This window comes from Hypanus sabinus, chromosome 7 (assembly GCF_030144855.1).
Source record: "Hypanus sabinus isolate sHypSab1 chromosome 7, sHypSab1.hap1, whole genome shotgun sequence".
NCBI lineage: Eukaryota > Metazoa > Chordata > Chondrichthyes > Myliobatiformes > Dasyatidae > Hypanus > Hypanus sabinus.
The window spans coordinates 156,959,711-156,973,736 of NC_082712.1; positions in this window are offsets into that span (position 1 = coordinate 156,959,711).

Here is a 14,026-nt window from a genome sequence, read left to right on the forward strand (position 1 = left end):
AATGTAGGACCAGCAAGTCAGATGAAACTTTGATAATATTCAGCCACAGCGCAGAAGAAGGAAATACTCATGTTTTGGTGCACACCAAATATGTCAGAATTAGGCTGCTTCCTCCTAAATAAATATCGGACATGTGCAAATAGATTGAAATATTTTAATTCAACATTATATCAAGAGGGATCTGTAAATTATTAACAACAGTACAGCTTTTTTTTGGAGACTATACTGCACAGGCAAAAATTTCTGTTTGCAGAGCTAGAAGTAAAATTTTGGAAAATGGAATTTGAAAACATTCAACTCTGCTTAGTGTGAATTTGAGAGCTTGACTGGAACAGAATACTAATTATATTCACTGGCCGATTTATTAGGTACATGGGTAAACCTGCTCGTTAACTCACATTTCTAATCTGCCAATCACGAGGCAGAAACTCTATGCATAAAAGCATGCAAACATGGTCAAGAGGTTTAATTGTTGTTCAAATTGAATATCAGAATGTGGAATAAATATGATCAAACACACACTCAGTAGCCAGTTAATTAGACCCAGGAGGTACAAGTAAAGAGGCTACTGAGTAAATATTGTAACCCATATGTCCAAAGGTGAATGTTGTGTTCAGCTTTCATTTTGGTGTGTTCAGTTTTCAATAATCCATTGCACCCTGACCAGTTTTATGTTTATTCTCCACTTTAATAAATCTTAAGCAAAACTTTATTTTTCTCAACAGTTGTTCAGTATCATTTTTGGGCTATTTGCGGGTCTGTTTTTCACAAAGCCAGGTTTGACTCCAGACAGAGTGAGCATGTGGGGCACGTGGAAATTCACTTTCAGCCTAACATGTTGAGCTGAAAACCAATGGTATTCTGGAAGGTGAGTACCAAATAGGCCAATAAAGAACAATGAAATCATAAAATAAATCTTGGTCAGGTTCTTCTTCTGCAATTCAAGATGAGTTTTTTTTTCAGAGCAGAAAATAAGGGGGTAACCAAACAACATAGAGTATAGAATCAAAGAAAAGTAAAGCACAGGAGAAAGCCATTCAATCTATCAGAGTTGAACTGGCTCTTACAAAGAGCAAGCCAGTTCATCCCAACCCCTGTTCTTTTTCATAGAATGACAATATGCAATCAGGATGCTAGGATTCACAGAGTTTAGTGTTCCCAGACTAAATATTTGAAATTAACGTGGACACAGAGCAATCTCAGAGGAAGAGTTCAATAACTTTAACATTTTTTTCATCTGTACTTTGTTCTTGTTAGTCATGTTGTCGCATGCAGCTGGCTTCATCCCCCACCTCCTCTTGAAAGAGCATTCTTCTTCATCAAGATAAACAAGACTAATGTGGGAGAGCTCTAAGAATAGGACCAGTTAAGCTCACAGATTGTTTACCATTCATACCTTGTGAAGATAAAATAGAAAGAGGAAAAACAAAATACCTGCTCCAGCCAAATGACAATTGAAGATGCTATAGGGATGGTAACATGATTCAAACCACTTCTTGTGTCTAGCTTAAATCAGCTTTATTGCAGGTGGTTTTGTGTTTTTCTGTTGCCTTGAAAGATCTTATCAGCATCTGTTCTTCAGGAATCAAGCATCTACTACAACAACAACTTCATTTATAGAGCACCTTTAAGGTAGTAATCTCCTGAGTTTTCTTCGATAACATCATCAAAGGTCAGGTTACGTTTCTTGGTCCTAGAATCGGGTTTAATATTACTGGCAGCAGTACATTGCAATGCATAATAAGAAAAAACTGTGAATTACAGTATATAAATTAAATAAATAGTGCAAAAAAAAAGTTGTGAGGTAGTGGTCATAGTTTCAAAGTCCATCAGACATCTGATGGCAGAGGGGAATAAGTGATACCTGAATCATTGAGAGTGTGCCTCTAGGCTCCAGTACCTCCTTTCTGCTGATAGCAATGAGAAGAGAGCATGACCTGGGTGTCACTAATGATGGATGCTACCTTTTCGAGGCATCTCTCCTTGAAGATCCTCTGGAATCTGGGGAGGCTAGTGCCCATGATGGAGATGAGTTCACAACCTTCTGCAGCTTCTTTGGATCCTGATCTGTAATTCCACCCCCTCTGCCCAAAGCATTTGATATGGGGGGGGGACTACTGCACATGAAATATATATGAAACCCATAAGAAATGTAGGCTTAAGATAAATTTTAAAGATGAGAGTTGAAGTGGCTGAGGGAGAGGATTCCAGAGCTTGTGACTTAGGCAGTAGGGAGAACAAATTTCTGTGTTGGTGGAAACCATTGTCTTGATAGGTTGCAGAACTACAGAAGGATAAAATAGTCCAAGGTACTTAAAAATAGCTCGTAACAGACATCAACAGATTTAGGGAGTGTGTGGGCCTCAGGTGAGACTTTAAAATGATCTCCTACAAAGCTATACTAGCATGCAGACACTCACTGCACTTTGGAGTTACACCTTTACCTTGCTTCTGAAGGCCTGAAAGATGAATCATAAACACTTTGCATACAAAAGAACCTGAAATCCTTGTATCCAGATAAATTTATGACTGTAAAGTGTCATGACTGATTGCAAAATTTTAATAAGTAACTTTTCTAGGGTGTGGTGTAGCTATGAATAAAACCATCCCAAGATGGGAGAGTAATGCAATTGTATCTACAATTCTCCCACTCCTACTCTTGTTCTATTTTTTGTCTGCATGTTTTAAATTCTACCTTTATTCTTAACGTGTGCTTTTACCCTGTAGCTTTGCTGTTTATCTTGTTCTACAACTGCCACCTATGGCCGTTTCAGTTTTCTGCAGCTGAGATGATCACTTGCTGTCTTTGCACCATAAAATTGCTAAAAGCAGTTGTATCCTTCTCTTGACCGGCAAATCATGGCAAGTAATTCAGCACCTGCAATCCTAACGACCATACAACGATGACATCATCTTATCCTATCCCCTACTATGAAATTTAACAATTTTAAATAGCAGGAAAATTATTCATCGTAAATGGATATTTGGCTCCAAGCAGAGGTCAGAATATAGAGATGCAGGCAGATTGAAGCTATTTTTCATTTTACATATTTGTAATTGTTGGTAATGATAACTGACAATGCAAATGATGATAAAAAGGAAATTCAATGTGAGTATCAAACACAAATACACCATAAAATGCAATGGGTCTTGAACATAATTAATGCTGAAGTTCCATAAATAAGATACAGGGATTTTAATTACTTAGACTTTCTTCCACAAAAGAGCAAATGTTCTCAGGGAAATGCATGGCTGAAATGTGGCAATTTTTCAGAGAACATTTGCCTGGTATGTTCCATTGAGACACGGAAAGGATGGTAGGGTAAAAGAAACATGGTGTACAAAGGATGTAGAAAATCTAGTTAAGAAGAAAAGAAAAGCTTATGAAAGGCTCAAGAAACTAGGTACTGTTAGAGCTCTGGAAAATTACAAGGGTGCCAGGAAGGAGCTCAAGAATGGAATTAGGAGAGCTAGAAGGGGCCATGAGAAGGCCTTGGCCAGCGGGGTTAAGGAAAACCCCAAGGCATTTGACCAGTATGTGAAGAACAAGAGGATGAGCCGAGAGAGAATGAACCAATCAAGAGTGAGAGTGGAAATGTGCAAGGAGCCAGAGGAGGCAGCAGAGGTACTTTAATGAACACTTTGCTTCAGTATTCACTACAGAAAAGGATCTTGGCGATTGTAGGGATGACTTACAGTGGACTGAAATGCTTGAGTGTATAGGCGTTAAGAAAGAGGATATGCTGGAGCTTTTGAAAGGTATTAAGTTAGATAAGTTACTGGGATTACTGTGGGAAGCGAGCAAGGAGATTGCTGAGCCTCTGGCGATCCTCTTTGCATCATTATTAGGGACGGGAGAAGTACCAGAGGATTGGAAGGTTGCAAACATTGTTCCCTTGTTCAAGTCAGGGAGTAGAGATAACCAAGGAAATTATAGACCAGTGAATCTGACTTCAGTGGTTGGCAAGTTGTTGGAGAAGATCCTGAGGGGCAGGATTTATGAGCATTTGGAGAGACATAATCTAAATAGAGATAGTCAGCATGGCTTTGTCAAGGGCAGGTTAGGCATTAGGAACCTGATTGAATTTTTTGAGGATATAACAAAACAGATTGATGAAGGCCGATCAGTGGATGTAGTGTATATGGATTTCATAAGGCATTTGATAAGATTCCCCATGCGAGTCTCATTCAGAAAGTAATGAGGCATGGGATCCAAGGAGACCCTGTTTCGTGGATCCAGAAATGGCTTGTCCACAGAAGGCAAAGGGTGGTTGCAGATGGTTCGTATTCTGCATGGACGATGGTGACCAGTGGTGTTCCACAGGGATCCATTCTGGGACCCTTCCGCTTTGTGATTTTTATAAATGTCCTGGATGAAGAAGTAGAAGGGTGGGTTAGTAAGTTTGCTGATGGCACAAAAGTTGAGGGTGTCGTCAGAGGTTACCGCAGAACTAGTCTGAGAAGTGGCAAATGCCGTTTAACCCAGATAAGTCAAGGTCAAGTTTGAAGACAGAATAAAATATTAATGGTAAGACTCTTGGCAGTGCGGATGATCAGTGAGATCTTGCAGTTTGTGTCTATAGGACACTCAAAGCTGCTGCGCAGGTTGACAGTGTTGTTAAGAAGGTGCAAGGTATTTTGGACTTTGTCAACCGTGGAATTGAGTTCAAGTGCCATGGAGTAATGTTACAGCTACATAAGACTTTAGTTAGACTCCACTTAGAGTACTGTGTTCAGTTCTGGTTATCTCACTACAGGAAGGCTGCAGATACTATAGAAAGCAGAGGAGATTTATAAGGACGTTGCCTTGGTTGGAGAACATGCCTTATGAGAATAGGTTGAGTGTACTTGGCCTTTCCTCCTTGTAGTGACGGAGGATGAGAGGTGACCAGAAAGAAGTGTATAAGATGATGAGAGGCATTGATCATGTGGATAGCCAGAGACTCTTTCTCAGGGCTGAAATGGCTAACACAGGGTCAGGGCATATTTTTAAGATGCTTGGAAGTAGATATAAGAGGAATGTCAGAGGTAAGTGTTTCACACAGAGAGTGGTGGGTGCACTGCCGGTGAAAGTGGTAGAGGTAGATACAAAAGGGTCTTTTAAGATACTCTTAGATAAGTACATGGAGCTTAGAAAAATAGAGGGCTATGCGGTAGGGTAATTTCTAGAGTAGGTTACATGGTCGGCACAACATTGTGGGCCAAAGGGCCTGTAATGTCCTGTAGGCTTCTATGCTTCTATGTTTTTATGTTTTCTATGTTTTCCCTTGTGAAACAGTCACATAACGGTTAGTGCAATCTCTTTACAGCAGCAGCAATCGTCATTCAGGGTTTGAATTCCTGCTGCTAGTCGTAAGGATTTGGTATATTCTTCCCATGACCATGTGGGTTTCCTCTGGCTGTTCTGGTTTCTGCCCATATTTTCAAGAGATGCACGGTTAAAGTTTGTACATTGTGGGCAAGCTATGTTGGCATGATTGACTCTTGAAAGCTGCCCTTAACACAATCCTCCCTGATTGGATTTAATAACACACTTCTCTTTATGTTTTGATGTACATCTGACAAATAAAGGCAATCTTTAATCTTTCATTAATTGCTGATGCCTTGTCCCAGTGTTCATCTTACCATATGGTAAAAAATATATTATCATCTTCTAACACAATTTATGTTTTATCAGAGTATCGTAGTGTGTTAGTAGTACATCTGTGTGAGATGATGTGTATACATTACACAGAGATCATGAATCAATTGCATTGATTGTAATTAATTACTCAATGCCTTCCGAGCTCTTTCAGCATTTGGTGTGTGTTACTTCCGTGTTCAGTTACTTTGCTTACTCTAACTTTTCTGTGAAGCCTACAATACAGAGAAATATGTCCCAGAAGTGACCTTAGTTTGTATTTCGATTGCATTTTGCATTCAGTTGGAAAAGAAAGCCTTGCATGTTCAGGACATTACAAAGCACCTTTGAAGTGTAATCATTGTAATTTACGACATGCACCAGCCAATTTGTGCCATTTAGTTTGCACGTGTGATAATATCCAAATAGTCTATTTTCAGTAACAATGAGTGAGAAATACCTATGGGTCAGGACACCAGCAATAACTGCATACAGTTATTTGGAATAATTCCATAGGATCTGTTCATACGTTCTGGGCTTTATGTTACCTGAGATAATGCGGCTTTCCATCAGTAATGATGGAGGGTGAGAGCCGGTCAGTCCCTGAGTCAGGTGGGGCAGGATCTGGAGAAGTGATGAGGAGAATTGTAACATTGGAACAGCGAGCTGCAGTCTCCCACTCTCGTTGTTGCAGGAATGATGGTGAGAGAGAGCCTATCCGAGATTCAGAAGTGCTGGGATGGACTGTAGATTTTGATGGACTCTTGGATCAAGGTCTCTTTGGGGGCTTTTGCTATTGCTTGCACGGTATGGGGGGGTGGCTGTGGTGCTTTTGCTGGAGCAAGTGGGGGAGGGGGAGGGGAAAGGTCGATGTTTGTGTGTTGGGTGTTTTAGTGTTCTGATATTGCTATCACTCATTCTTTGGGGTTTCTTGTTTCCTGGATGTCTTTGCAAAGAGTAAGAATTTTAGGTTGAATACTGTATACATTCTCTGATATCAAATTGAACCATTTAATGCATGAGAATGCATTCTTCAATTACAGTAGATGCTATTAACTCGAGGCTTGAATGTACAAGCTTTTGATGCAGTGGTAAGGGTATTAACACATGAACCCCAAGTCCTTGGGTGCAACACATCCAGAAATGCATATTTCAGTGGCGTTGTCCTGAAACAACAGCAAACATAAGCAATATCACAGAGATGGCAAAAAGCAGCTTTATGATGCAAGGAGGATGGTGGACCAGATAAGATTTGGTTCATCTTTAGACAGTGGTCATCAAAAGGAATTGAATCAATAGCAAGAGGTGCGGTTGAATGATGATGGGGAAGAAGACTATCACTTAATATTTAACCACTAGAATTTCCTCCTCACCCAGTTGAAGATCTTCTCACAAGTCAACTTCAGATGTGAGATATTGACGAGGTACAGGTGCAGGTGGGTCCTGTCATTCTATGTGAAATCAGATATCTTGGTCCTACCGCTCTCCCTCCCTCCTCCCCTATTGCCTAATGGTAGATTGTACCACAGTAAAAAAACAAGGCCAAAGATTGCTCCTTGGGTATAGAGCAAAACACTTTGGTATTGAACAAGAATGATAGCAATTAAAATACTTTAAACACAATCACAGGGAAGACAAGACTAAAAAGAGGTAAATTTAAGGAAGTATTGAAAAAAAGGGACGTACAGAGATGGAATGATGAAGGAGAGGAATTCCGGAACCTCAGAAGCTAAGATCATACCTGGAAAGAGTGAAGTGATACAAACTGAATTGTGCAGGAGGTCAGTATTAATGGAGTGCAGGGACTACAATAACTTCTAGGACAGGAGGAGCCTACAACAGGGACTTCACTAAAGAATAATATGAAACTGAGGCCTTGTTTGAGAGCAGTGCTTGAGAGGACATTGGGTGGACAAGACTTTCAGTGATCCAAGAAATTGACAATAGGTTAAAGCTCCAGAGATAATGATGCAGGAGCAAAGAGCAAGTCATTGGAGGAGATTGTAGTGCCCAGTGAATTCTGGACCATCAGCAGGAGGTGTTATGGAAATATTCCAGAAATGAGAAAAGGCAACCTAGGTGGGGCTAGAATAAAACAAAAATACCTTTGACCTTCAAATCAACTTTTTGTCCTAAAATATATATATTTTTTATTTTTCCAATTATATCAGTATAATCAAAGTACCAAGAAAACCATATTATTTTTAAAGTTTGATGCAAGTTTGCCATCTAGTGGATTATATTTATAAAAACATCAACAAACTGCCCCAAAGAATAAGTAAAAATTTGAATAAATAGCACCTTTGGGTCCTGTAACTATAAATACATTTTAATGTCATTTTTCTGTTTCTGAAATGCTTTCACTGCTTTAACATATTTATATCACATAATAAATTGGTAGGTATATGGACAAAAGATGCTAGAACCTGGAACCAAAATAGAACACTGGATAATTCAGTGGGTCAATCGACAATTCAGATTGAGATGCAGGATCAGCAGTGAGAAGAACTGGTAAAGAGTGGTGTACAGGAGAACGGGACAGAGACAGGCAATGATAGCCGGAGCTGCACACCAAGCTGGAGGAACTCAGCAGGTCGGGCAGCATCCGTGGAAACGAACAGTCAACATTTTGGGCCGAGACCCTTCAGTCCTGACGAAGGGTCTCGGCCCGAAACGTTGACTGCTCATTTCCACGGATGCTGCCCGACCTGCTGAGTTCCTCCAGCGTGTTGTGCGTGTTGCTTTGACCCCAGCATCTGCAGAGTATTTTGTGTTTATGGTAGCTGGAACCGGATGGAGAGGGAACAATGGGTGAATGAAACTAGCTGGGGAGGGGCTAGGAGAGATGAACAGAATCAGAATCAGGTGCTAATTACTCATTAGCAGTACAAGTGCAGCAAGACAAAGAAAAAACTGCAAGTTACAAAAAATAATGCAGAAGAGAAATAATGATTTGTGCTCGTATGTGCATTAATCCAATAGCAGAAGAGAAGAAGTTGTTCCAAAAACATTGAGTGTGGATCTTCAGGGTCTCATACCTCCTCTGCAAAGGGTGAAGGAAACTTGGTGCACACTTGAGTGTGGGTGGAGAACAATGGGATGAGCTATCTGAAATTGGAAAATTTAAGATTCATACCATTGTGTTGGAAGCTACCTAAGCAGAATATAAAATTTTGGTTAATTTGCATTCAGCCTCTCTGTGGCAAAGGAATTGAGGACAGGTTGCCGTGTGGGTGGCAAGTTAAAATGACATGCAACCAAAAATGCAGGTGGCCATTGTGCACAAGGTGTAGGTGGTCTGCAAAATGTTTCAACAATGTAGAAGAGGCAAAGATGCAATGTATCAGTGTTCAATAGGTCCTTGGATTATAGGTGTAGATGAAGCCACAGTAAACCATCAGTAGCTTACACCACAGAGGACAGGTTGCTGCAGCTACTGTGCTGTACAAAATGCACACCAGCCACAGCCCTGCAGACCTTTGCGCCATGCTGCCTTCACCTTATGAGCGACAGCGCACCACACGATTAAGTTTCTCTATGCCTGCTCATGCTGTTTCTATGTCTGATGCGAGAAACTACACACTGCTATGGTTGGAAACATCTGTGACGATGGGGTCCAAGCCTTCAAGAGTCGAGTGCACAAGCACCTATCATCTGTGGGAGGGAAGTCACATGTTTCTTCATAAATTCACCAGATTGATTCCTGGGATGGCAGGACTTTCATATGAAGCAAGACTGGATCGACTAGGCTTATACTCACTGGAATTTAGAAGATTGAGGGGGGATCTTATTGAAACGTATAAAATTCTAAAGGGATTGGACAGGCTAGATGCAGGAAGATTGTTTCCGATGTTGGGGAAGTCCAGAACGAGGGGTCACGGTTTAAGGATAAAGGGGAAGCCTTTTAGGACCGAGATGAGGAAAAACTTCTTCACACAGAGAGTGGTGAATCTGTGGAATTCTCTGCCACAGGAAACAGTTGAGGCTGGTTCATTGGCTATATTTAAGAGGAAGTTAGATATGGCCCTTGTGGCTAAAGGGATCAGGGGGTATGGAGAGGAAGCAGGTGCAGGGTTCTGAGTTGGATGATCAGCCATAATCATACTGAATGGCGGTGCAGGCTTGAAGGGCCGAAGGGCCTACTCCTGCACCTATTTTCTATGTTGCTATCATGAAGGAGACCAGGATGGCAATGCTTGGTTGTTGGCAGGTAGGGTTAATACCTGACTTTCAAGAGCACTTGTGAGTTATGTTCCGGCTGGACTTAGTCCTTAAACTGCTGGAGAACGGTGCGGAAAGAACAGGTGTTGTTTTCTCCTGGTAGGGATTAGTTTTTATTTCCAAGTGCTCCTGTCACGTTTTGTCACCCTGCAACCTTATCCTTCAACCTCTCTGAATTATGGAGGACAGCATGTGTATAAATGTCTCTCTCCAGCAGACTTCATCGTGATCATCATGACTCCAATATTTCTACTATTTTTTAATGTTTCTTAATTGTACAGATGATTTTATGTTCTATCGCTGAGCAGCAGTGAACCATCTGATTGACCTATCAGAGTTCTCTTTGGGAATTAGTTGACTTGATTAGCATTCCTGATCTGGCTATTGTTCACGATTCCACTTAGTAATAAAAGAAACTTAAATCTCTTCCAGTAAGGGAAGGTGCCAGGGGATGAGGAGGGGTGGATACAGTTGGAATGAGAGAATTGGCAATTCCTGAAGAGAGCAATCCTGATGGAGTGTTTGATGGCTCTGGGCCTGTACTCACTGAAGAACGAGGGAGGATCTCTTTGAAACCTATTGAATATTTAAAGGCCTAGATAGAGTGGAGGTGGAGAGGATGGTTTCTGTAGTGGGATGTCTACGAAAAGAGGGCAATGCCTCAGTATAAAAGGATGTACTTTTTAGAATGGAGATGAGAAGGAATTTCTTTAGAGGGTGGTGAATTTGTGGGATTTGTTGCCACTGATGGCTGCGGAGGTGAAGTCATTAAAGAGGAAGTTGATAGGTTCTTGTTTAATAAGGGCATCAAAGGATATGGGGCAAAGGCAGGAGAATGAGGTTGAGAGGGATAATAAATCATCCATGATAAAATCGTGGAGCAGAGTTGATGGGCCAAAAGGCCTAATTATGCTCCTATATTTTATGCTCTAGTCCCTACACTTAAGGTGAGAGGGACAAAGTTTAAAAGATGTGTGGGACAATTAAAAACACACACACACAGATGGGTGTATTAGATAGTGCCTCTACAAAGAATATACAAAGAATGGAGGGATGAAGGGCCTGTTTCCAAATTACCTCATTCAATGACTCAGTAACAATGTGCAAGCAGAAGGGATTAGTGTAATCGGGTGTTATTAGCTTACGGTAATTAGTCCAACACAACATTGCATGCTGAAGGATCTGCTCTGGTGATATCCTGTTCTGTGTTTGAAATTATTTGGGATGCAGGAAGTTGGAGATAATTCATTAAGAAGTGCAACTGAGAATACCATTTGGTAGTGCTAAGTGGTGGCATAGCCATTGTGATTTGCAAGCAGAGGTGGTGCTTTAATTTTATTCTGAGCCATTTCAGTGAGAAGTATAGAACAAGAAAGATCTGAAAAGCCATTGTAATTTACAAGGGATATCAATGGAACTGTTTATCTCAATAATTTTAGGAATCAAAAATATGTTCAGATTTGGTGTGATAATCCATACCCCGCCAGCAATTTACTTGAACACTGAATTTCAGTATAAAAAGCAAATTTCAAGTGGGATACTTTCTATCATGGTTAAGGATAAACGTTTAACCACAAAATGTTCCCTACTTATTATTTACTAGCTGCACTTAAAGTTTATTCCTTGGGCTGAAATCAATTTTGAAATTATATAATTTCTGCGGCTCTACTCATGTTACACTTATGAGTGTGATGCTAAGTACGGCTCCAATGCTGACGACATCACTGAATCAAAGGTGGTGACGAATTGGCAGATAGGAAGGAGATTGAGAATATGGCTGAACGGTGCCATGACAACAGCCTCTCATTCAATGTCAGCAAAACCAAAAAGCTGATTATTGACTACTGGAGGAGGAAACCGGAGGTCCTTAAGTCCGTCCTCATCAAGGGATCAGAGGTGGAGAGGGTCAACAATCAATTCCTTGGTGTTATCATTTCAGAGGCTCCATCTTGGGTCCAGTACATAAGTGCCATTACAAAGAAAGCATGGCAGCACCTCTAATTTCTTGGAAGTTTGTGAAGATTCAGCGTGTCATCTAAAACTTTAGCAAACTTCTATATATGTGAAGTGGAGAGTACACTGACTGGTTGTGTCTTGGCCTGGTATGGAAAAACCTCCAAAATGTAGTGCATACAACCCAGTCCATCATGGGTAAAGCTCTCCCTACTACTGAGCACAGCCACAAGGAGTGCTGTCACAGGAATGCAACATAAATTACCAAGGACCCCCACCATCCAGGCATTAGAAAAGCAGTATAGGAGCCTATGTCCTACATCACCAGATTCAGGAAGTTATTACACTTTAACCATCAGGCACTTGAAACAGAGGGGATAACTTCACTGAACAGATTCCATGACCTACTAACTCATATGCTGATATATTTTGCTTATTTATTACTTTTTTGTTTCTTTTCTCTTTTTTGTATTTGCACAGCTTGTTGTCTTTTGCATTGATTTTCTGCGTTTGTTGTGTGCGGTTTTCCATTGATTCTTTGTATTTATTGTGAATGCCTAAAAGAAAATTAACGTCAGGGTTGTATATGGTGACATATGCACTTTTGATAATAAATTTACTTAGTACTTTGATACAGGAGCAAAGATGTTTACTACTATTATACTAGGCCTTGATGAGACCACAGCTGTACTGTGTACAGTTTTGCTCTCTATGCATAAGAGAAAATATACCTGCTGTAGATGGAGTGCAACAAATGTTCAGCAAACGGTTCCTGGGATGACGGAACTGACGTGCGAGAAGGAATTATATCGACTAAGCAAGTATTAAATCAGGTTTAAGAGGAAGAAAGGAGATCTCATCAAAGCCTGTAAAATTCTGACAAGTTGGATACAGAATGTATGTTTTCCTGACCCTACAGTGTCTAGAACAGGTGGTTGCAGTGTCAGGATATTGAGCAAGGTCACAGTAGGCTGGTACCAGAATGCTAACATACTTCACTGCAGGGTATCAGCAATCTGGTAGTTTTGTGGTGCATATAAAAGAGGTGATAAATGGAAATGATCACGTTTTAGTTTATGGAATGGGAGGATGAAGTGACAAATAAATATACATGTACAAACCTCATTTCCAGAAAAGTTGGGATATTTTCCAAAATGCAATAAAAACAAAAATCTGTGATATGTTAATTCACGTGAACCTTTATTTAACTGACAAAAGTACAAAGAAAAGATTTTCAATAGTTTTACTGACCAACTTAATTGTATTCTGTAAATATACACAAATTTAGAATTTGATGGCTGCAACACACTCAACAAAAGTTGGGACAGAGTTAAAATAAGATTGAAAAGTGCACAGAATATTCAAGCATCACCGGTTTGGAAGATTCCACATTAAGCAGGCTAATTGGTAGCAGGTGAGGTATCATGACTGGGTATAAAAGTAGCGTCCATCAAAGGCTCAGTCTTTGCAAGCAAGGATGGGTCGTGGCTCACCCCTTTGTGCTAAAATTCGTGAGAGAATTGTTAGTCAATTCAAAAGGAACATTTCTCAACGCGATTGCAGAGAATTTAGGTCTTTCAACATCTACAGTACATAATATTGTGAAAAGATTCAGAGAATTCAGCGACATCTCAGTGCATAAAGGGCAAGGTCGGAAACCACTGTTGAATGCGCGAGATCTTCGTGCCCTCAGGCGGCACTGCCTAAGAAACCGTCATGCTACTGTGACAATTATAGCCACCTGGGCTCAGGAGTACTTTGGAAAACCATTGTCACTTAACACAGTCCGTCGCTGCATCCAGAAATGCAATTTGAAACTGTATTATGCAAGGAGGAAGCCATACATCAACTCTATGCAGAAACGCCGGCGAGTTCTCTGGGCCCGAGCTCATCTCAGATGAACCAAAAGACTGTGGTACTGTGTGCTGTGGTCAGATGAGTCCACATTTCAGCTAGTTTTCGGAAAAAATGGGCGTCGAGTTCTCCGTGCCAAAGATGAAAACAACCATCCCGATTGTTATCAGCAAAAGGTGCAAAAGCCAGCATCTGTGATGGTATGGGGGTGCATCAGTGCCCACGGCATGGGTGAGTTGCATGTATGTGAAGGTACCATTGACTCTGAGGCGTATATTAGGATTTTAGAGAGACATATGTTGCCATCAAAGTGACGTCTCTTCCTGAGATGTCTATGCTTACTTCAGCAGGACAATGCCTGCACGGGCTACAACAGCA